General features: G+C 47.3%; 2 protein-coding genes and 1 pseudogene across 3 annotated transcripts in view; all 3 read left to right on the forward strand.

Annotated features, from left to right (window-relative positions):
* The window catches only part of SCAF8 (SR-related CTD associated factor 8), a 255,439-nt gene extending 253,503 nt beyond the window's left edge, over window positions 1-1,936 (forward strand). The window contains exon 23 of the transcript XR_008680900.2: window positions 1,585-1,936. The gene's annotated coding sequence lies outside the window, so the exon portion shown is untranslated. The remainder of the gene's footprint in view (window positions 1-1,584) is intronic.
* Window positions 1,937-7,306: 5,370 nt separating this feature from the next.
* TIAM2 (TIAM Rac1 associated GEF 2) overlaps window positions 7,307-27,162 on the forward strand; it is a 268,214-nt gene continuing 248,358 nt past the window's right edge. The window contains exon 1 of one of the 2 annotated variants that reach the window (XM_055391088.2): window positions 7,307-7,542. The gene's annotated coding sequence lies outside the window, so the exon portion shown is untranslated. The remainder of the gene's footprint in view (window positions 7,543-27,162) is intronic. The other variant, XM_055391086.2, reaches the window with a different exon arrangement.
* Window positions 17,737-19,243, forward strand: LOC101134380 (ribosomal RNA small subunit methyltransferase NEP1-like; annotated as a pseudogene).

Genomic DNA, 27,162 nt, shown 5'->3' on the forward strand with positions numbered 1-27,162 from the left:
CACCTGGCTAATTTTGTGTTTTTAGTAGAGACGGGGTTCCTCCATGTTGGTCAGGCTGGTCTCAAACTCCCGACCTCAGGTGATCCACCCGCCTCAGCCTCCCAAAGTGCTCGGATTATAGGAGTGAGCCACCGCGCCTGGCCTAGAGGTAATATCTTTAAGGTATATAGCATAATAGGTACTTCATCTTGATTTAGAAAGTATTAACTTTTGTGTTTTCAGATATGTTTATCAAATTAACTGGATTAGTTCTCACACTGCTATACAGAAATACCCGAGACTAGGTACTTCATAAAGAAAAGAGGTTTAATTGGCTCATGGTTCTGCAGGCTGTACAGGAAACATGGCGGCTTCTGCTTGGCTTCTGGGGAGGCCTCAGGGAACTTACAATCATGGCAGAAGGCGAAGGGGAAGCAGGCAAGTCTTAAGTGGCGGGAGCAGGAGAAAGAGAGATATGGGGGAAAGGTGCCACACGCTTTTAAGCAACCAGATGTTGTGAGAACTCACTCACTACACAGTATTAATGGGGGATGGTGCTAAACCATTCATGAGAACTCTGCCCCATGATCCAATCATCTCTCACCAGGCCCTACCTCCAACACTGGGAATCACGATTTGACATGAGATTTGGGTGGGGACACAGATCCAAACTATATTACTAACTTTATAAATGATGAAAAACGAAGCAAACTTAACATCAGTTTTTATCAACTTAAAACAACCAATATCACAGGTAACTTTTTTTTTGGGTGGAAGATTATTTATTTATATATTTTTTATTGTACTTTAAGTTCTAGGGTACATGTGCACAACGTGCAGGTTTGTTACATAATGTATACATGTGCCATGTTGGTGTGCTGCACCCATTAACTCGTCATTTACATTAGGTATTTCTCCTAATGCTATCCCTCCCCACTCCCCCGACCCCACAACAGGCCCCCGTGTGTGCTGTTCCCCTTCCATCACAGGTAACTTTTTAAAAGGATTTATGTTTTGAGGGTAAAGGCCAAGGTGAAAAGTCTTTTGCTATGTCCTGTAGGGTATCTGCATGTGGGGTACACAGGAGTCAGGCTAGTGCTTGAGCAACTTGGGCTGCTGCACCCAAAACTCCCTTGCAAATTTAAGAATGGCACGCTTCCCAGGAAGCACTGAGGACCACTGTCTCCTCTTCAGAGATGCCTGGTGATGCTTTCCAGCTCAGGAATCGGATAGAGACAATACTGGTCCTGGCCAGGAGTCTCTGTAGTCCCATCCAAGGTTTTTAGTTCTGGAATCTTGAGCAATTGTCTAAACAAAACATAGATCTTTTATCATGGTGTAGTAATCCTACCAGGTAGCCTTTCGTTTTTTAGTATTCCTTCAAAGATACATATATTAGACTCTAGTAATTTGTTGGTGGGAAGGACAGCTGGTAAAATAAATCCAAGAGAAAGAAAGAAAACACTTGTGTGCACCCACATGCCTGTTCCTTCAACTACACACCATATGCACATGCAAATGGTTTGAAGGCAATGGAGGGTGGATCGAATTTTGGGCTAAAAGCAGCTTTTTGGAATTCCAGTCACACCTACCTCTTTCTTTCAGGGATTTGAAAAATGCGGTGAAGTGAATCAAGCGGGCTGCTGAGCGCCAGCTGAGAGGCTCATTTGTATCGGGCCAAGTGATCTTCAGGAGGGAGAACTGCAGCCTTCCTCCAAGAGGCTGTCCTCTAGGAATTTCAACTACAGAAGTAGCCTGACCCATTGGCAGAACTGTCTGCCTCTGCTGGAGAGACGGCTGGACTTGAGCCTGTGCAATCTTCACCCCTTGGCTAGATCTTGAGGCGTGGGAGAGGCAGACTGTGTATTAGCCTGTTACCATGATGGGGAATTAAGCAGTAGAAATGCAGTTAGTAAAAGTAACCATTGCTGGATCCTAGTTCTCTTCTACAAACAGGCTGTAAGACTGTATTTGAGAGGGGCCGGGCATGGTGGCTTACACACGTAATCCCAGCACTTTGGGAGGCCGAGTCAGGTAGATCACCTGAGGTCAGGAGTTTGAGACCAGCTTGGTCAACATGGTGAAACCCCATCTCTACTAAAAATACAAAAAATTAGCCGGTTGTGGCGGTGCACACCTGTAATCCCAGCTACTGGGGAGGCTGAAGCAGGAGAATCGCTTGAACCCGGGAGACGAAGTTCACAGTGAGTGGAGATCGCGCCATTGCACTCCAGCCTGGGCAACGAGAGTGAAACTCTGTCTCAAAAAAACAGAAACAAGACAGTATTTGAGCTCCTTAGAGACAGGCATTGAATGCCATAATTTTTTGCCGGTATTGCCATTGTGTGGATGTGGTGAAGGTCCTTTCTGTAGCCGGCGGTGCCCAGGCTGAGGCAGAGAGTTTACGTGGCGGCAAGACTCTTCCTTCAGGTGTTGTGAACAAGAGTTAATATTGTTTCAAAGAATTGTCCAAAAGTGACAGTGGTGTGTTAAGGAACTCTCTTTGAGGCAGAACTCAGAGGAAGGATAACTTGTCTGTTGAAACTAAGAGACAAGTACTTGAATACCTTCTGGTCCTGGGAAGCTTCTGGAAACCAATTCAATGCCCCAAACCCTGATAGGCACCTTCCATATATGTCAGGAAATATACTAAGTGACCAGGGATAGACAGATGAATTGGGCATGATCCCTTCCCTCACAGAGTTTAGATCTGGGTAATCCAGGTCTAAAGACTCTGCAAGAGAATACGACAAAATGTTTACCTCTTGATAGTGAGATTACAGCTAATATTATTATTAATAAATTTTTTTTTTTTTTGAGACAGAATCTTACTCTGTTGCCCAGGCTGAAGTGCAGTGGTGTGATCTCAGCTCACTGCAACCTCCATCTCCTGGGTTCAAGTGATTCTCCTGCCTCAGCCTCCAAAGTAGCTGGGATTACAGGCACACGCCACCATACCCAGCTAATTTTTGGTATTTTTAGTAGAAACAGGGTTTCACCATCTTGGCCAGGCTGGTCTCGAACTCCTGACCTCATGATCCACCCGCCTTGGCCTCCCAAAGTGCTGGGATTACAGGTGTGAGCCACCGCGTCCAGCCTATTATTATTAAACTTTTTAGGACATAATAGGATACTGTAGCTGAGTAGTTTTGAAGCCTTGGTGGTTATCAAGTGAGTGGATGTTGAGGAAAGTGGGGCTGCCTTTTTAAACATGCTGCTCTTTTTGTCTTTGCAAGGGGTAGAAATTTGAATTTGTCTTTGGGGGTAGATTCTTCTGTAATTCCCTTCTGGTTCCTTAGCCTTCTGTCAAGTTTTGTTGACTCTCACCTCTTGGTCGTACCTGTGAAAACTAGGAGAGGAGGCACCCTGTGCCTCCAGGTGAGGCGAAGCCCTTGGGGGAGGAATGCATAGAGACAATTGCAGCCAAGGGAGTCATGGACAGGAACAAAACTGCCGGCTGAGGGACACGTGCCAGCAAGGAGAGACGTGTAGCAATGTTAGTATTCATCTGGAATGTGCTGGAAGAGTTTGGGAGGGGAAACTGGACGATGCCTGGACTTTCTGAGCCTGTAGAATATGCTGGTTAGTGGATCATGGCCTCTTAGCCCCAGGTTCATCCTTTTTACCTTCTCTGTAAAAATGAATCTAGGCTTTATTTATTTATTATTATTATTATTATTATTATTTGAAATGGAGTCTCACTGTGTTGCCCAGAGTGGAGTGCAGTGGCATGATGTCGGCTCACTGCAGCCTCTGTCTCCTGGGTTCAAGCGATTCTCTTGCCTCAGCCCCCCGAGTAGCTGGGATTACAGGTGCACGTCAGCACACCTGGCTAATTTTTGTATTTTTAGTAGAGATGGGGTCTCACCACGTTGGCCAGGATGGTATTATTATTATTTTTTGAGACAGAATCTCACTCTGTCGCCCAGGCTGGAGTGCAGTGGTGTGATCTCAGCTCACTGCAACCTCTACCCGCCAGGTTCAAGGGATTCTCCTGCCTCAGCATCCTGAGTAGCTGGGATTACAGGCGTGCACCACCATGCCTGGCTAATTTTTGTTTTTTTAGTACAGATGGGGTTTTGCCATGTCGGCCAGGCTGGTCTTGAACTCCTGACCTCAGGTGATCCACCTGCCTTGGCCCCCTGAAGTGCTGGGATTACAGGCGTGAGCCACTGCACCCAGCCAGATCTAGACCTTTTAAACAACTGCCTTTGCCAGCTGGCTTGTTGTTAAGCATAGTGGACATGGGGCATGGGAGAGACACTGCAGGAGGACAGAGGTTTGCCTCCGGGTTGCCAAGCTTCTGCTCAGCAGGCTCCTGCAGCTTGGGAGGCTTCTCTGGGAGCATCCAGCAGCCACCTGTTTCTTCCAGAACCCTGCTTTTGTAGGTGCATTTGTAGTGAAAAGCCTCCATGAGACGCCTCCCTGTGAACAGCTTTCTTCATACTCTAAAGGGTAGATATCCAGCATGTTCTAAAGGTTGGATTACCAGCAAGTCCCACTGGAAGACACCTCAGTGACCTCTCTGCCATTTAGTGAACCATAGCTGTGCCCTCCCCAACAGGGTCTGGGTCTCAACCCCAGGGGAAGGAGAAGCTTCCCTTGGGTGCACTCTCTCAGCCCTGGGGCAATGACTGCTCCTTCAGTCCTTCCATCTGCTGTTCCTATTTTCTTTTCTTTTCTTTTCTTTTTTTTTTTTTTGCGACGGAGTTTCGCTATTGGAATGCAATGGCGTGACCTTGGCTCACCGCAACCTCCACCTCCTGGGTTCAAGCGAATCTCCTCCCTCAGCCTCCCAAGTAGCTGGGATTACAGGCATGAGCCACTATCCCCAGCTAATTTTGTATTTTCGGTAGAGACAGGGTTTCTCCATGTTGGTCAGGCTGGTCTCTAACTCCCGACCTCAGGTGATCTGCCCGCCTCGGCCTCCCAAAATGCTGGGATTACAGGCATGAGCCACTGCGCCTGGCCTGCTCTTCCCATTTTCTTTTGTCTTTCTTACTAACCTAGTCAATCCCCCACTACTCCAAGTCCCGTTATAGTTAATAATTCTTTGTATTAAACTTTCACTGTTGAAATCATTGTGTAGCCTCTCTCTTGGTTGGACCCATATGTACACACGTGGGTGGGATGGGAGCTCAGACTCTGGTTACTTGGCTGTCAAGGGATGGTGTCTCACAAGAGGAGAGGAATTAGAGCCATCTGGGTTCTATATATTTTTTCAAGTTTGTACAACAAACATGTTACTTTTATAATCAGAAAAATATTTTAAAATAGTGTGAAAAATGCAATAAAAGAAGCAAGAAAAATAAATGCATACCAGCACCCCCCCACCCCTCGTCTCAGTGTGGTAGGTGTGAGTCAGAAGTAAGAAGTAAATAAGTGTTGGCTGGGCGCCATGGCTCACACCCGTAATCCCAACACTTTGGGAGGCTAAGGTGGGCAGATCACTAGAGGTCAGGGGTTCAAGACCAGCCTGGCCAACATGGTGAAACTCCATGTCTACTAATAGTACAGAAATTATCTGGGTGTGGTGGTGCATGCCTGTAGTCCCAGCTACTTGGGAGGCTGAGGCAGGAGAATCACTTGAACCCGGGAGGTGGAGGTTGAGCGAGCTGAGATCGTGCCGCTGCACTCCAGCCTGGGCGACAGAGACAGACTCCATCTCAAAACAAAGCAAGCACCGCCCCCCCCACCCCGCCCACAAAACAGTAAATAAGTGTCAAGGAAGAAAAGGTCTTTGGAGGTGATGCTTGAATTGAGCATGGAAGAGTGAGTGGAGTGGGAAGATATTTTCCTAGGCAGAGCCAAGTGCGCAAAGATGCAGACAAGACCAGGGGAGGGCCTACAGAGTGGGAGGGGCCAGTCACTACTAGTTCGGTGTGTACAGAGCCTGTGGTGGTTGAGGGTGGAGAGCAGGTCTGTCCGATCCCCGCAAAGCCTGGAGGCTTCATTTTGATACTGGGTGTGTTGTGGGAAAGCTGATTTCATTTGTCTTTTTGACTCACAGTTCTCCACGGATCTCCCGTTACGGAGACTGGGTCGTATTCACGCACTGCACCTAACTGACCGGGGCCCTGGCTGCTGTGCTCTGAACTCCAGCACTGGGATTGTGCCCAACGCCACCCTTCCCACCTGGCCGCTCCCAGCCAAGGACTGGTGGCGGCATGGACACGAAGGCAGGCAGGTTCCGGGGAGAATCGGGATCCCCATGATGCGTAATTTTGGCTGAAGGGCTCACGGATGATCTTGCTGAGCTTTTCTTAGACTGCAGGGAGGCCGGGATGGGTGCTTCCCTCCCTCCTTCACTTGGGCTCTGGTTTGCAGAAGGCCCGGCCCTCTCCAGCTCTCACAGCTCCCTCCTCATTTAGTTCCACGGCCATTTCCCCCAAGAAAACCCTCCGCATCTAGTCCTGAGTGGGCGCTGCTTCTCGGAGGACCCACCCTAACACATGGCCTGCATCTACCTTCCCTTCCCTCTCCTCTCCAGGGTGGAGCCTTTTTCAAGGCGAGGAGAGTGATTCCAGGCAGCTTTCATTCCTGGGTCTCCTTAGCTCCCTCGCCCTTCCCAGCATCCGGGCCCACTGGGCCACTCAGGCTTTTCTAATAAAAATCGCAGCTTTGGCCCGGTGCCGTGGCTCACGCCTGTAAGCCCAGCACTTTGGGAGGCCGAGGCGGGTGGATCACCTGAGGTCGGGAGTTCGAGACCAGCCTGACCAACATGATGAAACCCCCATCTCTACTAAAAATACAAAATTAGCCGGGCGTGGTGGCGCGTGCCTGTAGTCCCAGCTACTCGGGAGGCTGAGGCAGGAGAATCGCTTCAACCCAGGAGGCGGAGGTTGCGGTGAGCCGAGATCACGCCATTGCACTCCAGCCTGGGCAACAAGAGCGAAACTCAGTCTGAAAAAATAATAATAAAAATCGCAGCTTCTCCACCTGGAAAGTCCCAATTCGACTGGGTCTTGGAGTGCCGACTCGATTGCCATCTCCGCTGCGAAGCCATCTCCTCTCAGAAGGGGAAGGAGATGGGAAGTCTCTGCGGCCGCTGACCTCAGTTTTGCGTGCCTTTCCTCGGTGGGACCCGGGAAGAGCCGTCTTTAAATTCTTTGGGGAAGGGACGGGGTCGCATTGGCGCATCGCATCCCCGGTAGCGGGCAGAGCCCCCAGCTCACAGTGAGCGCGTGCTCGATGTTTCTTGAATTGTTTTCATTATTTGTGTTGTTCCAAAGAAAGCGCGAGGGACACGGTCCGGGACCAGCCGGGAGCTGGCGCGGGGGTCCTGGGCCTGACGCTGGGCGGGGCTGGGGCGTGTCCGGGGCGGGGCGGGGCGGGAGGTGCTGTCGCGGCTCGGGCCTGGCAGGCGCTGCGCGCGGGGCTGGGGCAGCGGTAACCGTAACCGTGGCCGCGGCCGCCGCAGGCGCACAGCGCACGTCCAAGTGGAGAACAAAGTGACCCCCAAAACTTCTCCAACTCCTCCCGGCGTTCCCGCGAGGGCCACGCGCCGAGGGTAGCGGAGGGCGGCGCGCGACCGGCCCCACGGAGCCCGGCGCGCGACCCGAGGTAAGGGGCGCCCGGGTGAGGGCGCAGGAGGGCGAGGACCGCGCTGGTTGGCGGCGGCTCCGGGTCCCCTGCGGGCGGGGCGGCGCGCGGCCGGCGGTCCCCTCCCTTCCCCTTTGTTGGCCGCCCCTCTCTGCCCCCGCTTTCCTGGGAGTCCCGCGGAAGGTCGCGGCTGCGGGGCGCGGCCTGGCACCCTCTCCCCGGAGGGCGGCAGCGTCCGGGCACAGCCTGGCACGGGGGACGAAGCACTTTCCAGAAGGCTCTGAAACTAGGTCCCCTGGTCCCCTCGCGCTGCGCGACACGCCAGGACCCACTTTCAGCCCCGGTCCCATCCCGGATGGGAGGAGGCGGCGCCCCGGCCTCCAGATACCGAGGTTCTCGCCCAAAGCCGAGCCGTGGGTGCCCGGAGGGGAGCGCCCGCTGCGCCCACGCCCGCCCGGCGACCTCGGAGCCTCAGAAAGGCGCTGCGGCGAAGCAGGATCCTAGGCGGTCGGCTCAGCGAGTGTAGACCGTGCGGTCCCTGCTCAGCCCCTCCGGCCTTTCCGAGCGCGGGAGCCATCCCGGACGGGCGCGGCTCCTGGGGGGGCTGAGGTGCCAAGTTTCTGTGAAAGCCGACACGTTGTGCCCCTAATGGATCCTATTTACCAAAAACAGTTCAGAAAGAAAAGAGTCCATTCTTCCAGCCATTCGTTGCTGACAGCCGCTGGAAAGGTCTGGGAGTAACATTGCACGAGGCATTTCTATCTTTAAGGAGCGGTGAAATTTAATATTGATGAGTTTGCATGCCTTTTTTTTTAAATAGGCAAATAGGTTAACTTTATTTAAAGAGGGAGAAGGCTGCTTGATTCCAAAGATAATTTCATTCAGGGGGAGGTTTTCCTGCTTTTCTCTGCAGAATTCAGGCAAGAGGCCACTTGGTGACACTCCTCAGCCTCCTTGGGTAATGGTGAGACCTTTATTTACTATGCGATGAAGGGCCTGGGATTCTCTTCTCATGGTTATTCACACATTCTACCTTTTGCTCCCCAAATGATGCTGACCACCTTATTTTAACAGACAACACCGGCTATCTCCAGTTCTCTTTCCAATAGATTTAAGCCAGAGTGTCTCTAAAATCTTACCGAGTTTCGTACAGGTGCGGATCATATGCTATAAATGTTTCAGTCCTAGGCTCTGGATAAAAAAGTGTCCATGGTTTTATAATTTGGGCTTAACCAGTAGAACTTGTGTGTATACACTCTTAGAAGTATTTCCTGATGTTCTTAAGATTGTTATGTTTTAAAAATATAGTATCATGATTGGTGCAGTTTTGTAAGCAAACTTTTGTTCCACTGGATTTTACCTGCTCACTTTATAGGAAAATAAAACTTGTTGCTTTAGGATGTCAGAGGTTTTTGTGTTGGGTAAATGTAAAAGAACATGGCAAGGTATAACTGAAGAAGACTTTATTATTTACAGTGGCAAAACACGCCCCTAATGACCTCAGAATCAGCTTTCAACACCTTCACATACCATGCTAAGATGCTTCATAATGTGGCACCTGCCTGCGTTTCCAGTTCCATCTACTGACTTTCCCCAGGCCTCCTGGCTCTCCCCCGCTTGCACACTGCCTGCTCTAGACACATCAAGCTACTCAGAAGTTGTTATTTCCAGACCATTGTTTGGAATGAATGAAATTCTGTTTACACTGTTCTTACTCCTCTTGCCCATCTGTCAATTACCCACACATTCTTAATGTGTCAGTCAAATACCTTCTCTAGGAAGCTTTTCTTCCTTATCCGTAGGCGAAGTTAAGCTCCTCCTCCTCCAGTAGTCAGTGCTTCTACTAGAACACATTTTTGTATATACCTCTGGCACTGCCACCTTGCACAGTTGTTCAGGCTGTTCACTACACAAGGTCATCTTGTCCAACAGGCAATTGGAGGCTGAAATCCGATTCACACTCCACTTGCCAAGCCTCTAGTGCGCTCCTCTCTATTGGAGAGGATACATTTGGCATTTTAACCAAAAGTACAGTATGTGGGTTAGTAGTGACCGTAAGCCTATCCCCACTACTGTGCTTAGCATCCATCACTTCAACTGATGTAATAGGAGCTCAGTTAAGGTTCCTAGGTTCCGTGAATGAGTGAAGAAAGAAGGGATTTTTTTTTTTTTTTTTTTTTTTTTTGAGACAGGATCTCCCTTTGTCGCCCAGGCTGGAGTGCAGTGATATGATCTCAGCTCACCGCAGCCTCAGCCTCCCCAGCTCAATTGATCTTCCCTTTTCTGCCTTCCAAGTAGCTGGACTGCAGACGCGTGCCACCACACCTGGCTAATTAAAAACATTTTGTAGAGACGGGGTTTCGCCATGTTGCCCAGGCTGGTCTCAAACACTTGAGCTCAAGTGATCCACCCTCCTCAGCCTCCCAAAGTGCTGGGATTGTAGGCATGAGCCACCGTGTCCGGCCAGAAAAGATTACTTCTCACGAACTCTAGAAAGAAGTAAGAGTTTGGGGGCAGATTTTTTTGTGTAAGTCAGTATACAGAAATATGCTTCAGTTTGCTTTATCTTATGTCTGGGCTGCTGTTTAAATGATGCTTAGACAGATGTCTTCTCCTTGATTACAGGGAAGAATCTGCGAGTGTGAATTCATGGGTGGGCGTCAGGGATTTGTGTCAACATGTGGTGCTTTGTCAGCTGATGACTTTTCTAGCCACTCAGGTTTATGTGTCTAATCGTGATTTGCTAAGAGAGATGAGGGGGCAAGAAACTTGCAAGTAAGGCCCTAAAGAGCTTTGCTCGCATAAACATGTGCTAATAAATTGCATTGAAGTGCTGTTTTGTATATAAGAATTTAAGCCATCCTAAAGTGAGATGTCACAGAATTAAACTAAGAAAGTAAGAAGGGTTTGAGTCTGATTTATTTAGGATCTCCAATGAGATCAGTATTTAATATCACAGTTTTATGCATGAAAAATGCAGTTTTCATTGGGAAGGGGCCATTTGCAAGCTGAATTGGCTGCAAGAGTTGTAAAAATGCCCCAAATTTTGTATGTAGTTAAAAATTAACGATTTGTGGGGTGATCTGGTGGCATTTTTCAAGCTATAATCAATATGTGAATTATCATGCAAGCATTTATAAGATTGTGATATAAAATTATATACTTGTAGATGTCAAAAGTGTTTGCTAGTTATATGGAATCTTGGAATCTCTGGAATTCATAACATTGGAATAACTTTAAGGATAATATGAATCAGTTCTCCCATTTTATGGGTAAGGAAACTGAGTCCCAGGAACTTATCCAGGGTCACTGAGCTTGTGTAGAGGCATAGCCAGGACGAGCTTTCAGATTTCCTGGCTTCGACTTCATATTCAAGTACCTATAAGAACAGCCTTCTGTATATTCCATCATTGGCCTCACTTGGGAAATCTTGAAGGTATAGGCTTAATTTTAAGATCTCAGGGAAAGAAAAGATTTTCAGTGCCAAACACAATGCCCTGGGTAAAGTAGGCATGTGATAAATATTTGCTGAATGGAGGAATGAATGAACAAACCAGATGACAACTTCTTTATTTAAAGTAATTGATAAGAAATGATGCAAAGTCCATTTGGAGTGGAATTTGGCCCACGTGTTTGTATTTCTTAAATGCCATAAAAAGTATTGGTTAAACTTTATGGAAAAGATGGGCATCTCTATTATATATTCAAAGACATTTGATATGCTATAGGAAAAATAATTAATTAATTAATTTTTTTGAGACAGAGTCTCGCTCTGTCGCCCAGGCTGGAGTGCAGTGGCGATCTCAGCTCACTGCAACCTCCATCTCCTGAGTTCAAGCGATTCTCCTGCCTCAGCCTCCCGAGTAGCTGGGATTGCACCCACCACCACACCTGGCTAATTTTTGTATTTTTAGTAGAGATGGGGTTTTGCCATGTTGGCCAGGCTGGTCTCGAACTCCTGACCTCAGGTGATCCACCTGCCTCGGACTCCCAAAGTGCTGGGATTACAGGCGTGAGCCACCGCTCCTGGCCAGGAAAAATAATTTTTATTTCTTTATTATTTTCTATAGGAGAAGTTAGAACTCCTAACAGAAAAGCATAATGAAAAAGCTCAGGATCTGTAATTACTAAGTTTGTCTGAAAACTAGCTTTGCTTCTGCAGACCATAAATGTCACCCGCCTCAGTTTCTTGTAACTTCTTTTTTTATTTTTTTTGAGACGGAGTCTCACTCTGTAGCCCAGGCTGGAGTGCTGTGGTGCCATCTTGGCTCACTGCAACTTCTGCCTCCCGGGTCCTGGTTCAAGCAATTCTCCTGCCTCAGCCTCCCGAGTAGCTGGGATTACAGGTACGTGCCACCATGCCCAGCTAATTTTTGCATTTTTAGTACAGACGGGGTTTCTCCATGTTGGTCAGGTTGGTCTTGAACTCCTGACCTTGTGATCCGCCCGCCTCGGCCTCCCAAAGTGCTGGGATTACAGGTGTGAGCCACCGCGCCCGACCTCTTGTAACTCCTTAAATCTTAGAGTTGTTACAAAGATCAAATGAGCTGAAGTGCCTGAAAGCACTTTGCAAACTTTGGAACAATGAACAGTAAGAGGAGTTAGAAGCTGTGGCAGTGACTACTTGGCCTGTGCATACATCATCTCATTTATTCCTCTGAATTTAAAAAAAAGTAGACTTTTGTGGAATAAGGAAGAAATTCATGCTTAAACAACTCCCTCAATGTTAAACATGTATTGAGTGAGCCCCCTATGATGTGTTAAGAACTGTTAAGCTGGGCTGGGTGCGGTGGCTCACGCCTATAATCCCAGCACTTTGGGAGGCCAAGGGGCGGATCACCTGAGGTCGGGAGTTCAAGACCAGCTGACCAACATGGAGAAACCCCGTCTCTACTAAAAATACAAAAATTAGTGGGCGTGGTGGCACATGCCTGTAATCCCAGCTACTTGGGAAACTGAAGCAGGAGAATCACTTGAACCCGGGAGGCAGAGGTTGTGGTGAGCTGAGATTGCGCCATTGCACTCCAGCCTGGGCAACAAGAGGGAAACTGTCGCAAAAAAAAAAAAAAAAGCATCCAAAAAACTGTTACGCTCTGAACACGATGGTCAGTAAGAGAACTTACTTTAAGTAGAGAACAGTAAGTGACATTAAGTGACACAAAAGCAAATTCCTTAAGTTTTAGGTGGAGGAGTGATAGGTCAGATTTGCATTTGAAACCAGTTCCCTTCAGGCACCTTGGCTTACGCCTGTAATCCCAGTACTCTGGGAGGCCGACGCTGGGGATCACTTGAGGTTGGGAGTTCAAGACCAGCCTGGCCAACATGGTGAAACCCTGTCTCTACTAAAAATACAAAAATTAGCTGGGTGTGGTGGTGCACATCTGTAGTCCGAGCTACTCGGGAGGTTGGCGCACGAGAATTGCTTGAATCCGAGAGGTGGAGGTTGCAGTAAACCAGGATTGCGTCACTGCACTCCAACCTGGGCGACAGAGTGAGACCCCGTCTCAAACAAACAAACAAAAAAAGAAACCAGTTTCTTTTTAGATTGTTGTGAGTAGATTTAGGGAAGCAAGCCTGGAAGAAAGAAAGTCAGTGGTAACAGTGTAGATCATCAAAGGCGGTGGCAGTAGAATAGTGGGGACAGACATGGAAGAAGATTCCAGAAATATAAAGGAAGTGCGATGGACTTGGTGACTGAGAAAATGGAGGGCAGGGAGAATCACATCCAGTAAAGGATGACACACCCAGGCTGCTCACCCATATGACAACCCAGAAGGAGAAGGTTGGAGACCTGTGGGATCCTTTACCCAAGTTCACGTAGTTTGAAATTGCACAGCTGAGATTTGAATCCAGGTCTGTCTGACAACATGATCCTTCCACTCTTCTATCCTGACCCAATGGTTAGCATGCCCTTAATTGTAAACAAATAAAGGATCTTAATAAAAATCCTCTAGCATTTGAAAGCTTTTATTTTTTGTGAAATGTTTTTTCATAACGTTAAGAAAAAAAAAATGCCCACGGATGGTTACCGCCAGCAGACATAGGCTGGTGGCCTGAGAAGGTTCCCTGCCAGAAGCGTATAATGTATTTCCTCTCCTGGATGTTACATGGCCTGGGCTCTGGCCCACTCCTCTCCAGGCATTCCATCGAGCTGAAATTGGTCTGCTTTGTTTTCATTTATGAGGTTTGTAGATTGAGTAACAGAATCTGGACTGCAGTGTTCATTGTGTTTTCATGGTGTTGGATTACAAGCTTTCTTTTAAATTCATGGTTAGGTTTCTGAATGTGCCTTTTGGACATAGTTCTTCATGAGTTCCCATTACTAAGTGATTTCTTTGCATTGGGAACAGTATGTAAAACTCGAATTTTGAAGCTTCTTTTGTCAGTAGTTTGGGAAATGGCTTAATAAATAAGCTTGCAAATCTTTCCTTATGCTGGTGAAAGTGAAGGATTCTCACTGCTTTTAAAATATAGTGATGAATTTTAGTGCAATATTTTGTGTTATTTTAAAATTCAAAACAATTATATTGTTGTTGTCTAGTAAAGAGCATTCTGTGCCTTAAGATTTTCATCTCTAAAAGAAGGATGACAGCAGTGCCTTCTTAGAATATTGTTTTGAGGATTGAGAAATTAATGAATTAACATAATACAGCTGGGTGTAGTGGCTCACGCCCATAATCCCAGCACTTTGGTAGGCTGAGGCGGGATGATCACTTGAGGCCAAATATTTGAGACCAGCCTAGGCAACATAGTAAGACCCTGTCTCTGTAAAAAAATACAAAAATTAGCTGGGCATAGTGGCATATGCCTGTAGTCCCAGCTACTAAGGAGGCTGAGATGGGAGGATTGTTTGAACCCAGGAGGTCGAGGCAACAGTGAGCCATGATCACGCCACTGCACTCCAGCCTGGGTGACAGAGCAAGACCTCGTCTCAAAATAAAATAAAATTAGCATAATATGCTTAGAACCTGGCCTGACGCAATGAGAAAGTTCACTAAGTGTTTTCTATTTCTTTCTGTCATTTTTTTCCTTGCATTATTCCCTGTCTGGTTAACCCCCAGTCATCCACGGAGACCCAGAAAAGCCTTCCATCTGAGTTGCTTCTTAGGTACTTGTGTCTATATCAATTGTTGCATTCATCATATAATATTTAATTCTTGATGACTTCTCCATCACACAGGGAGTGCTTTGCTTGTTTTATTTATTTATTTATTTATTTATTTATTTATTTTTGACACAGAGTTTCGTTCTGTTGCCCAGGCTGGAGTGCAGTGGTGTGATCTCAGCTCACTGCAAACTCTGCCTCCAGGGTTCGAGCAATTCTCCTGGCTTAGCCTCCCAAGTAGTTGGGATTACAGGCACCCACCACCACACCCAGCTAAGTTTTGTGTGTGTGTGTGTGTGTGTTTTTTTTAGTAGAGACAGGGTTTCACCATGTTGACCAGGCTAGTCTCGAACTCTTGACCTCAGGTGATCTGCCCTCCTTGGCCTCCCAAAGTGTTGGGATTATAGGTGTGAGCCACTGAGCCCAGCCATGCTTGTTTTATTTTTGTACCACTTTTATATCCAGCCTGGTGCTTTAGTGAACACTCTTAAATGGTGGTTGACAGAATGTGTGAAGTGTTCATTGAAATTGTTTTTAAAAGTATTATGACATGATTATGAGATTGAGAGACCCTTTGCCAAATATTTGACTCTCTAAATGGACTTTATCAATAACAAAGTGCTGAAAGTTAAAATACATAAAGGTTGATCCGTTTTTTTCCCAAGCGTGGAATTGTGGCAAGGTTATTGTATTGGATATTAACAGCTCTAGATTCTGGTGTGGAATATACCTTTTACCCATTTGGCAGGTCACCTAAACATTTGAGGGACTTAGCTTCCTCAGGGAGAGAATAAAATATATATATATATTTTGAGATGGAGTCTCGCTCTGCCGCCTAAGCTGGAGTGCAGTGGTGTGATCTCGGCTCACTGCAACCTCCGTATCCCAGGTTCAAGCAATTCTACTGTCTCTGCCTCCTGAGTAGCTGGAATTACAGGCACGCGCCACCATGCCCAGCTAATTTTTGTATTTTTAGTAGAGACGGAGTTTCACCATGTTGGCCAGGCTGGTCACCAACTCCTGACCCCAGGTAATCCACCCGCCTCGGACTCCCAAAGTGCTGGGATTACAGGTGTGAGCCACCGTGCCCGGCCATAAAATTGTTTTCTAATGATTCCCAGCGTCTCCTGGCAATGGATCCCTAAATCTTTCTTATTAACCTTCTTCTTCAGGCCTTGTACTAAGGTTATGATTGGCAGAATAATAGTCATACTTGTCATCACTCTGTATAACCATGAAGCTGGATGCAAATGAGGGCTCTCAAAAGCGCATTGGTGCATATGAGCAGAAATGAAGGAAGAACACATCTGGAATCCATCAAAACGAATTAAGTTATCTTTTGTGTTGGTGGCATTTGAAACTTCTGGGATCAATACCTACTGCATGAATACATGAAGCCTCGATGAACGTTTGCTGAATCAGGAACCAACATATTTTCCCATTTCACGTGTCCGTTTTGAACTTTCCCTCCGGAAAATCTTAGTCATTCTGTGAAACTGGAGTTAGCCGTAGTAACCCTCCCTTGACAACCGTCTATTGAACGGCTTGATGGGAAGCCACTGTGTGTCATATGGGCAAATACCTTGAGGTTACACAAGATTTAAAAGAAAATCAGAAACCTCACTGATTGGATCCATTTGTTGTGGATACACTCACCCCCTCATAGCAGGTCCCACTTGCTTGCATCTTCTTCTGTATTGGAATTTTGTTGTTGTATTAGGTTGGTGCAAAAGTGACTGTGGTTTTTGCCATTGAAAGTAATGGCAAAAACCACAATCACTTTTGCATCAACTTAGTAACTCAAGAGCACTGGCTTCCCCAACCTTCCAGGCTTATCTCAAGCATTCCTTCTAAAGCTTTTCTCATTTTCTGACCCTTCATTTCCTCTTGAGAAGTAATCACTCTATCCTCACGACCCTCAGGGTTCATCCTTCACATGGCCAGCTTCCGTGTACGGTGGTTATAACACCTTGTGTGTACGATGGTTGTATGTGTCTCTGTGTCCTACTTTCTCTCGATGTTGGGTTCCTTATTAATAATATACAAGTGATCATTCTGGCTGGGTGTAGTGGCTCACACCTGTAATCCCAGCATTTTGGGAGGCCAAGATGGGCGGATCACTTGAGATCAGGAGTTTGAGACCAGCCTGGCTAACATGGTGAAACCCTGTCTATACTAAAAATACAAAAATTAGCTGGGTGTAGTGGCAGCCGCCTGTACTCCCAGCTACTCAGGAGGCTGAGGCAGGAGAATCACCTGAACCTGGGAGATGGAGGTTGCAGTGAGCCAAGATTGCACCACTGCACTCCAGCCTGGGCGACGGAGCGAGACTCCATCTCCCCCCACTCCCCCCAAAAAAGTGCATTCTGTTGAGTCTGTTGTGTGAGATGTTTTGCACTTATGTGACTTTTATCAGTGCCTTTGCTTTTCTCCATTTTGATGGGTGACAGAAGATGAGCTATTTGAAAGAACTTGTATGTGTTTCATTGAATTGTTCTTGGTGTTTGTCCAGTCAGAGGTAATCCAGGCAGTCAGCATATATTACTGAAAAGAAGACTGGATCCCTGGGTTTTGGGTAGTTTTGCCAAAAATAGCTGCATGATCTTGAACAAAATAGTATGTTCTCTCTGGGTTACCATTTCTTTGTTTGTAACTTTGGGAGTTGCATTGGACTAAATGAATTTTTGGGGTCCTTTCAACTGTAAAACTCAATGTTTCTATGTAGCTACACAGTATGAGAAAGGAAAAGAAAACATTTTATAAAAATTTAATAAAAGTAGGGTTGCAAGGGCCAGGCACGGTGGCTCACGTTTGTAATCCCAGCACTTTGGGAGGCCAAGGCGGGCGGATCACGAGGTCAGGAGATCAAGACCATCCTGGCCAACATGGTGAAACCCCGTCTCTACTAAAAATACAAAAAAAAAAAAAAAAAAAAAAATTTAGCCAGGCGTGGTGGCACACACCTGTAGTCCCAGCTACTTGGGAGGCTGAGGCAGGAGAATGGTGTGAACCTGGGAGGCGGAGCTTGCAGTGAGCAGAGATCGCGCCACTGCACTCCAGCCTGGGTGACAGAGCGAGACTCCATCTCAAAAAAAAAGTAGGGTTGCAAGATGGCCACACTCAGTGCTGGAGTCCAACCTTGCAACTGGAATGATGGGGAGCAGGAACAGAACTTGGATGCTATGGTGCCCAAGAGGCCCTGACCTGGGGCAGGAAACAAGTTTGGAGGCCATAGGCTCCTTGTGGTGCTGGAGGAGGCCAGTCTGGAGACAGTCCAGGTAGGGAAGACTTAAGAGCTGCTCAGCTGTGACAAGCACAAGTCTATGTTGTTGAAGAATGGACGTGACCCTGGGGAGGTGCGCTCAGACACAGCCCAGCAGAGTGCCCTGACACTGCTGGAGAGTCCCCTGAGCCAAGCTGACGTGCTGCAGGTTTCTACCCACACGCAGAAGAAGGTTCTGATTGAAGTGAGCCCCCAGACCTGAATTCCCAGAACCTTTGACCACTTTTGTGGCCTCATGGTTCAGCTTTTACACAAGCTCAGTGTTGGAGCAGCTGATGGCCCCCAGAAGCTCTTGAAGGTAATTAAGAATCAGTGTCAGATCACTTTAGTTGGAAAGTGAATTATTATTGTTAGAAATAAAATATTTTATTTTTATTTTTACTATTTTATCTTATTTTATTTTTTTTGATGGAGTCTTGTTCTGTTGCCCAGGCTGGAGTACAGTGGCACAATCTCGGCTCATTGCAACCTCCCCTTCCCAGGTTCAAGGCATTCTACCGCCTCAGCCTCCTGAGTAGCTGGGATTACAGGCACACACCACCATGCCTAATTTTTGTATTTTTAGTAGAGACAGGGTTTCACCATGTTGGCCAGGCTGGTCTTGAACTCCTGACCTCAGGTGATCCACCTGCCTTGGCCTCCCAAAGTGCTGGGATTACAGATATGAGCCACTGCGCCTGGCCTGGATTCTTATTTACCTTCTCTTTCATATATCCAATTGGATATATGCAAATTGGTACTTTTTTTTTCTTTTTGAGATGGAGTCTTGCTCTGTCATCCAGGCTGGAGTACAGTGGTACAGTCTTGGCTCACTGCGACCTCTGCCTCCTGGGATCAAGCATTCTCCAGCCTCAACCTCCTGAGTAGCTGGGACTACAGGTGCCTGCCACCATTCCCGACTAATTTTTGTATTTTTAGTAGAGACAGGGTTTCACCACGTTGGTTAGGCTGGTCTTGAACTCCTGACCTCAAATGATCCGCTAGCCTCAGCCTCCCAAAGTGCTGGGATTACAGGCATGAGCCACTGTGCCTGGCCAAAAATGGACACTTTTTTATCTATCCCAGTTGCCAGCGATATGTGAGAGGTGCCCAGCAGTGATACTACTATTTTTGAGATAGGGGCCTTTGCCCACAACGATGCCAGTGTGGAATATACAGAGAAGATGGTGTCCATCAGCTGGTATCCCCTTTCTGCTGCCCTCCCCTGTGCAGAACTTACCACAGCCTTTGAAGAAGTATGGGGGAGTCATTTGACAGTAGTAGAACCTGTTCTGAAACCAGGAACTGTTGTCATTGCGTCCCTCGATGGTTCTGAGCTGACTGCTGGAAGATGACCTTCCTGCCCTGAGACTGTGGAGTCTGGGGAAGCCAGGGCTACACATTAGCTCTTTATTTATCCTATGAATACTCTTCTTTTATATCTGGTTGTTTCGGGGGTCCCTAAACTTAGCAGTATGTACTGGTGTAAACTGTTTTTTCCGCTTGGACCTCAGGGTCAGATGTGAGGTTACAGAGTTAGCAGTTTGGTTCCAGGCTTTAAGGCAGGCTTTAGTGTCGCATTTTCAGCTTCCTGTGCTCTAAAGGAGAGAAACCTGATTATTTCAGCCACGGAAAGTCTGGAGAAGAACTGGGAAAGAAAGCAGTCATGAATGCTAGTGGTGAAAAACTGAACAAACAAGTGATTTTATCTGCTACAGTTCCAGGGTAGAAAAAGTGGAGCAGGCAGGGCCTTGCCCTCCTCCCTGCCCCGCCATGGCAGCTGCGGTGGTAGCAGCACATACACGATCACAGTAAATTGGCAGAGGAAACACACAACCGATTCCTGGCTAGAGGGGGAGAGATAAGGCAGTGTGCATGGGGGAGCCGAGAGGGGAGATGTGGGCCCCTCTGCTCCTCCCACAAGAGTTTCCCCTTTGGCCCCAGTGGAGACTTGGTCCGTAGCAGAGGCACAGCTGGGAGCGTCGAGTCTTCCACCTCTCTGACTTTTCTGTTCTCTGGGGCCAGGGAGGCTGTGAAAAGGGGGACAAGTAATTTCTTTTCTTTTCTTTTTCTTTTTTTTTTTTTGAGACAGAGTCTCACTCTGTTGCCTAGGCTGAAGTGCAGTGGTGCGATCTCGGCTCACTGCAACCTCTGCCTCCCGGGTTCAAGTAATTCTTGTGCCTCAGCCTCTTGAGTAGCTTGGATTACAGGCACGCACCACTACACCTGGCTGATTTTTGTATTTTTAGTAGAGATGGGGTTTTGCCCTGTTGGCCAGGCTGTCTTGAACTCCTGACCTCAGGTGATCTGCCTGCCTCGGCCTCCGAAAGTACTGGGATTACAGGCATGAGCCACCGTGCCTAGCTGTGATAAGTAATTTCTGCACCAGTCCTGCTGTAGGCTACCTGCAAGACAAGATGTTTGATTGGAAGGCTGGTCAGAGTCACTTCTAGCTCCTGGTCTGTAGTCTTTCCAGAGTCTTCCTAGTGTGCCTCAGTAAGTCAGAGTACTCAGGGCCCATACTCTGTATGTAGTAGCCAGGCTAATCCTTGGAGTTCACCCCAAATTTCCAATACCATCTTTCTGTTTTTGTTTGTTTTAGACGGAGTCTTGCTCTGTCACCCAGGCTGGAGTGCAGTGACATGATCTTGGCTCACTGCAACCCCCACCTCCTGGGTTCACGTGATTCTCCTGCCTCAGCCTCCCGAGTAGCTGGGACTTGTTACAGGCGCCTGCCACCACGCCCAGCTAATTTTTTGTACTTTTAGTAGAGACGGGGTTTCACCGTGTTAGCGAGGATGGCCTCAATCTCCTGACCTTGTGATCTGCCCGCCTCAGCCTCCCAAAGTGCTGGGATTATAGGCATGAGCCACTGCGCCCGGCCTCTAATACCATCTTTTTTTCCAAGTCTGTTACTCTGTTATGTAACCTGGTATTTTGAGCTTAGCTGTAGGACATTTACTTACCAGGCGAATAGATTATTGTATCACCTTTAACTCCTCTTTCTTTGGTACCATTGCTTTGTAAATATAGTAGGCTCCAAAAGAAGATGTGCCCAAGATGGATTTATAGAGTGGGGAGAGGTTGCTGAGGTGGGCACACAGCCTGGAGCATCCCTCACTGCCAGAGTTTGCAGTGAGTCCCTCTCAACTTCCCAGGCAGGCCTTCACTTACCTTAAGCCATTTGCCCCATGTGAAGAGGCAGAAGGCAGTCACGGAGTAACCCATGATGAGCCAGTGGATGGTCAGTTGCACCAGAGTAGAAGGCTTGGAGGATGGTAATGGAGGTCAGGTTGCCCAAGGCAAGGCTCTCTCCAATTAGCCTGGCAGCCTGAGGAGGGAGGAGTAGCTCATCAGCAGCTTGTCCCTCATTTCCCCTTTCACCTCCACCCTGGAGGCCTGCCTGTCTTTCCACAATAAAAATGAGGAATTCCGTCGGGAAGCAGGCCAGGCATCCTGAGTACAGGCTATGCCAGAGGGCCAGGAATCTTGGAGAGACCCTGAGAGAGTTTTTTGTTTTTGTTTTTGTTTTTTATTTTTTATTTTTGAGATGGAGTCTAGCTCTATTGCCCGGGCTGGAGTACAGTGGCGCGATCTCGGCTCACTGCAACCTCCGCCTCCTAGGTTAAAGCAATCCTCTTGCCTCAGCCTCCTGAGTAGCTAGGACTACAGGTGTGCACCACCATGCCTGGCTAATTTTTGTATTTTTACTAGAGACGGGGTTTCACCATGTTGGCCAGGCTGGTCTTGAACTTCTGACCTCAAGTGATCCACCCACCTTGGCCTCTCAAAGTGCTGGGATTACAGGGGTGAGCCACCTCACCTGGCACTGTGAGAATTCTTTACTTTTTTTTTTTTTTTTGAGATGGAGTTTTGCTCTTGTTGCCTAGGCTAGAGTGCAATGGTGTGATCTCGGCTCACTGCAACCTCTGCCTCCCGAGTTCAAGTGATTCTCCTGCCTCAGCCTCCTGAGGGATTGCAGGCGCCTGCCACCACGCCCAGCTAATTTTTCTATTTTTTAGTAGAAATGGGGTTTCACCATGTTGGTCAGGCTGGTCTTGAACTCCCGACCTCAGGTGATCTGCCTGCCTCGGCCTCCCAAAGTGCTGGCGTCACAGGCGTGAGCCACTGCACCTGGCCAGATTCTTTACTTTAAAGGAATTTGAATCATTTGAAAAAGTCACTGGAGAAAAGGGTGGGTAAGGAGGAGCCACTGACTGACTAGTTCTTGGATCGAGCCACCTGCCTCTGGGTCCTCGAGCCTCGAGGAGTGGAGTGCAGGGAGGCTCCCACGTGTAGCCCCCCGGGGTCCTGGAGGCAGTGCTGTCTGAATAGTTTTACAGATGGGAGGCCGACCCAGGGCAGAGCTGGTGATCAGTGACCGAGTGCCTACCAAGTCCCTGATGTTGAGGTCAGTGGGGAACCAGACACACTCTAATGCTGCCCAAACTCTAGTGGTAGGGACAAACAAGTAAAGAAGATGTTTATAATCAGGGCAGCAGAGGACATAAGTCCTGTGGCAGAGCTGCAGTAACACCCAGGGCTCAAGGCACTTTTTTTTTTTCAAATCGGAGTCTCGATCGGGCACGGTGGCTCATGCCTGTAATCCTAGCACTTTGGGAGGCCGAGGTGGGTGGATCACAAGGTCAGGAGTTCGAGACCAGCCTAGCCAACATGGTGAAACCCTGTCTCTACTCAAAATACAAAAATTACCGGGTGTGGTGGCGCATGCCTGTAATCCCAAATACACAGGAGGCTGAGGTGGGAGAATCGCTTGAACCCCGGAGGCGGAGGTTGCAGTGAGCTGAGATCGTGCCATTGCACATCAGCCTGGGTGACATTTTTAGAGACTGTCTCCCCAACCTCCCCCCACCAAAAAAAAAAAAAAAAAAAAGACAAAAAAAAGACAGAGTGTTACTCTGTTGCCCAGGCTGGAGTGCAGTGGCGTGATCTCGGCTCACCACAACCTCCACCTCCCGGGTTCAAGCGATTCTCCTGCCTCAGCCTCCTGAGTAGCCGGGATTATAAGTGCCCACCACCAGCTAATTTTTTTGTATTTTTAGTAGAGATGAGGTTTCACCATGTTGGCCAGGCTGGCCTCAAACTCTTGACCTCAAGTGATCCACTTGCCTTGGCCTCCCAAAGTGTTGGGATTACAGGCGTGAGCCACTGTGCCCGGCCAATTTTTGTATTTTTTGTGGAGAAAGGGTCTTGCCATGTTGTCAGGCTGGTCTACTAGGATTACAGGTGTAAGCCACTGCGGCTGGTCTGCTACTGGCTTTTTGATCGTACTTTGAGAAACTGCCCTAAATAAAGTAAGACTTGCGCTTGTAGGGCATTCAGTGTGTGGAGGGTGTGCGGGAGTGGAGTCAAGGTCTCTCTTCCCGTCTCTTTTCCCTGCACGATGCCCCTTTGCACAGGCTTGCATAGGATTGTGAGGATCTAACCATGTTAGTTAACTTGCCAGAGATGGGCAAGAGATTTGTAGGCCAGTCACATGTAAATGCAGCACAGGTTTTCTTATTTCAGGGTGATCCATGGTTTGACAGGAACCATTTTTCTTTTTCTTTCTTTCTTTCTTTCTTTTTTTTTTGAGAGGGAGTCTCGCTCTGTCGCCCAGGCTGGAGTACAGTGGCACAATCTCGGCTCACTGCAAGCTCCGCCTCCCGGGTTCACGCCATTCTTAAGGAAATTTTTAAGGAAAACATCTGGTTTCTAAAGAAGAGGTTTGTTGAATATATTAGTTATAAGCATATTGACAGTGAAAACGATTAGGTAAAATGTCAGGTTACTTAAAAACATCATTTTGTAATGAATATTAGTGAGAAAGCATTTCTGTCTCTTCAATAAAGTCCATTTCCTGAGGGATACCAACAGGCAGGACTTTGCTTAGTTCTATTTCAGTTTGCCATGTAATTGGAATTTTAAAATGACCTGTCTTTAAAAATCTGGGGATGTCACTAAGTCAGACTGTCATAAGTTTCACCCTGGCCATTAGTCTAAACGTGTGAGGAAATTGAGCCCGTCGGATGGTTGCCGTTGCAGGAGTCTTGGTGTGTGTCGAGAAGAGAATGTCATTGCAGCGTGGCATTTTCTGAAAAGCTGTCTGTCACTGAAGCTAAATTTTGATAGCTTGATAAATCACATTAGAAAATTCACTAAGGCATGGAGTGTACAGAGTTGGCAGCCAACAGTTGGAATTTTCAGCAAACCAACAAATGGGTTGTTCCGAAATATGTGGACAAGTACATATGTAATTGTCGACCTTAAATAATACATCATATGGCTTTTTCCATTGTCTAAAGGAAAATCTCTAAACATTTATAGAGTGCATTGAAAATTCTTGAATAATTTCAAGATATAAAAGTACATTTATATTTCTGTGTGTGATAGATGATAATATGACACACTTGAAAACTGTGTTTGTTGTAATTTCTCATTTGGCATCCTTAAAATTTGTTAAAATAGCATGACACCGAGCTGTGGCTTACAGTTAGTGGTTAGTACGGATAGTGCCTCTTATGTATATATTACGCAGAAAGTCAGCAAAATCACCTGTGCACATGACGAACATATACCTCAAACCTCAAGAAATATAAGGCACAGAGAAATCAATTGCCTCAGGCTAGGGGTGAAACACAGTCACTTTCCTACTTATTTCCAGGTCTCTGAACCAGGTTTTCCTGGAAGGAGCTGTCTCCATTTAGTAATATTCCCAAGTTTTGTCTCTTTGGTACTCACTGTTGGTCACTGACAGTCTAAGGGACCTTCCTTTTCTGGAAATAATTTTTTTTTTTTAACCTGCTCCTTGCAGAGCAGGGCTACCCCACAGGCAGTGTGCCCAGAGAAGCTGGAAGTAAATTTCTCAGCATCACTCAGTTCTTCTGAGGCTCAGTGTCTGAAATGTACATATATTCCACTCTCTTGAATTATTCCTTGAAACTCAAACTTTTATTTGACCCTTTTGGATGTGGATGTTTGTATTGTGAGAAAAGAAAAATGCGCTGACTGTACCGTAGCAGTGTTTGGAAGCCTTATTGTGATGTGTTTATGTTTTCAGTGGGTGAATCTGTAGTTAGGCTCGGTGTTTTGGGGGCAGTTGCTTAGTGTGTACGGCCTTGGAGTTGTAGGATTGAAATAGGAGAGGAAGAGCATAATGGAAAGCACGTTAGGTATTGTTCCAGAACAGAGGTTCTCAAACTTCAGGGCATCAGAATCACCTGGAGGGCTTGCTAACGCATAAGTCGCTGGGTCCTGTCCTCTGTTTCTGACTCAGAAGATCTTTTTTTTTTTTTTTTTTGAGACAGGGTCTCGCTCTGTCACCGCGGCTGGAATGTAGTGGTACAATCTCGGCTCACTGCAGCCTCCACCTCCAGGGTTCGGGTGATTCTTGTACCTCAGCCTTCTGAGTAGCTGAGACTACAGCCGTGAGCCACCATGCCTGGCTAGGTTTTGTATTTTTAGTAGAGATAGAGCTTCACCATGTTGCCCAGTCTGGTCTCGAACTCCTGAACTCAGGTGGTCCGCCTGGCTTGGCCTCCCAAAGTTCTAGGATTACAGGTGTGAGCCACCATGCCCGGCCCTGACTCAGAAGATCTGAGTTCGGCCTGATAATTTGCATCTCTATGATGTTTCTAGGTGATGCTGCCACTGTGGCTGGTCTGGGGCCGCATTTGGAGAGACTGTGTTCTGGAGGCTCAGTGTTGGTCTATACTGAGTGGAGATGTGGATCCGTAGACGTCATTCAGCTTCTCAGGGTCTGGGTTTGTATATACCTCTTGGTCCAGGCAGTATTAGTGATTTTCTTGAAAATCAGAGGAATCCTTTGTTTCAAACTACGACTTACGTGAAACCAAGACCCAAATATATAATATACAAAAGGGATGAAATGGAAATTATATTAATTACGCAGTTGTAAGGGACAGAAGGCCCCTTGGGCCCCTCTGAAGGACCTAATACAGTTGTGAATCCAGTGGAAGAGAGGATTTCTAAGGTCCCTCGCACCCGTAGCTTTCTCTGATTCTGTATACTCTTTTTTTTTTCCAGGCTGAGTCTCACTCTGTCACCCAGGCTAGAATGCAGTGGTGCGATCTCGGCTCACTGCAACTTCCACCTCCTGGGTTCAAGTGATTCTCGTGTCTCGGTCTCCTGAGTAGCTGGTACTACAGGCGTCCGCCACCACACCTGGCTAATTTTTGTATTTTTAGTAGAGATGGGGTTTTGGTCTTGAATTCCTGGCCTCAAGTGATTTGCGTGCCTCAGCCTCCCGAAGTCCTAGCACTACAGGCGTGAGCCACCGCGGCTGGCCAGATTCTGTATACTCTTGAAACTGTAGACTGTTAGAGAGTGGAAAGAATCTAAGCGGAAGACTTATGACTTTGAGGTTGTGCCTTTTGATATAAGAAGCTATGTTTAGGATATATAAATAGGTAGGCAATAAATTAGCTTGAGATTTTCATGGTAGCAACAGCTCATAAGAGATCCACAGCTCATTTCTAGTAGAACTGGGGAAATTCTAGTAAGAAAAGAAATGGGGTAAAGGATTTGGGTAACACTGATGTGGCTGTGATCTTTGTGTGCAGCTGGTATGTGTAATTGAATTGAAATAATTTAACCCATTTTAATTTTCATTTCTTTATTTTTTTGAGATGGAGTTTCGCTCTTGTTGCCCAGGCTGGAGTGCAATGGCACGATCTCGGCTCACTGCAGCCTGTGCCTCCTGGGTTCAAGCCATTCTCCTGCCTCAGCCTCCCGAGTAGCTGGGATTACAGGCATGCGCCACCACGCCCGGCTAATTTTGTATTTTTAGTAGAGACGGGGTTTCTCCATGTTGGTCAGGCTGGTACCTCCCAACCTCAGGTGATCCACCCGCCTTGGCCTCCCAAAGTGCTGGGATTACAGGCATGAGCCACTGCGCCCAGCTTACAAAAATTAAATTTAGGCCAGGCGTGGTGGCTCATGTTGGCCAGGCCGGTCTCGAACTCCTGACCTCAAGTGATCCGCCCGCCTTGGCCTCCCAAAGTGCTGGGCCTGATGGTGAAACCTGTCTCTACTAAAAATACAAAAATTAGCCAAATGTGGTGTCATGCGCCTGTAATCCTAGCTACTCGGGAGGCTGAGGCAGGAGAATCGCTTGAACCCGGGAGGCGGAGGTTGCGGTGAGCTGAGATCGAGCCATTGCACTCCAGCCTTGGTGACAAGAGTGAAACTCTGTCTCAAAAAAAAAAAAAAATTAAATTTAGGAGCTGTTCTTTTCAGTCCTTGGTAATGTTGA

The sequence above is a fragment of the Gorilla gorilla genome, chromosome 5 (genome assembly GCF_029281585.2).
Source record: "Gorilla gorilla gorilla isolate KB3781 chromosome 5, NHGRI_mGorGor1-v2.1_pri, whole genome shotgun sequence".
NCBI classification, from domain to species: Eukaryota; Metazoa; Chordata; class Mammalia; order Primates; family Hominidae; genus Gorilla; species Gorilla gorilla.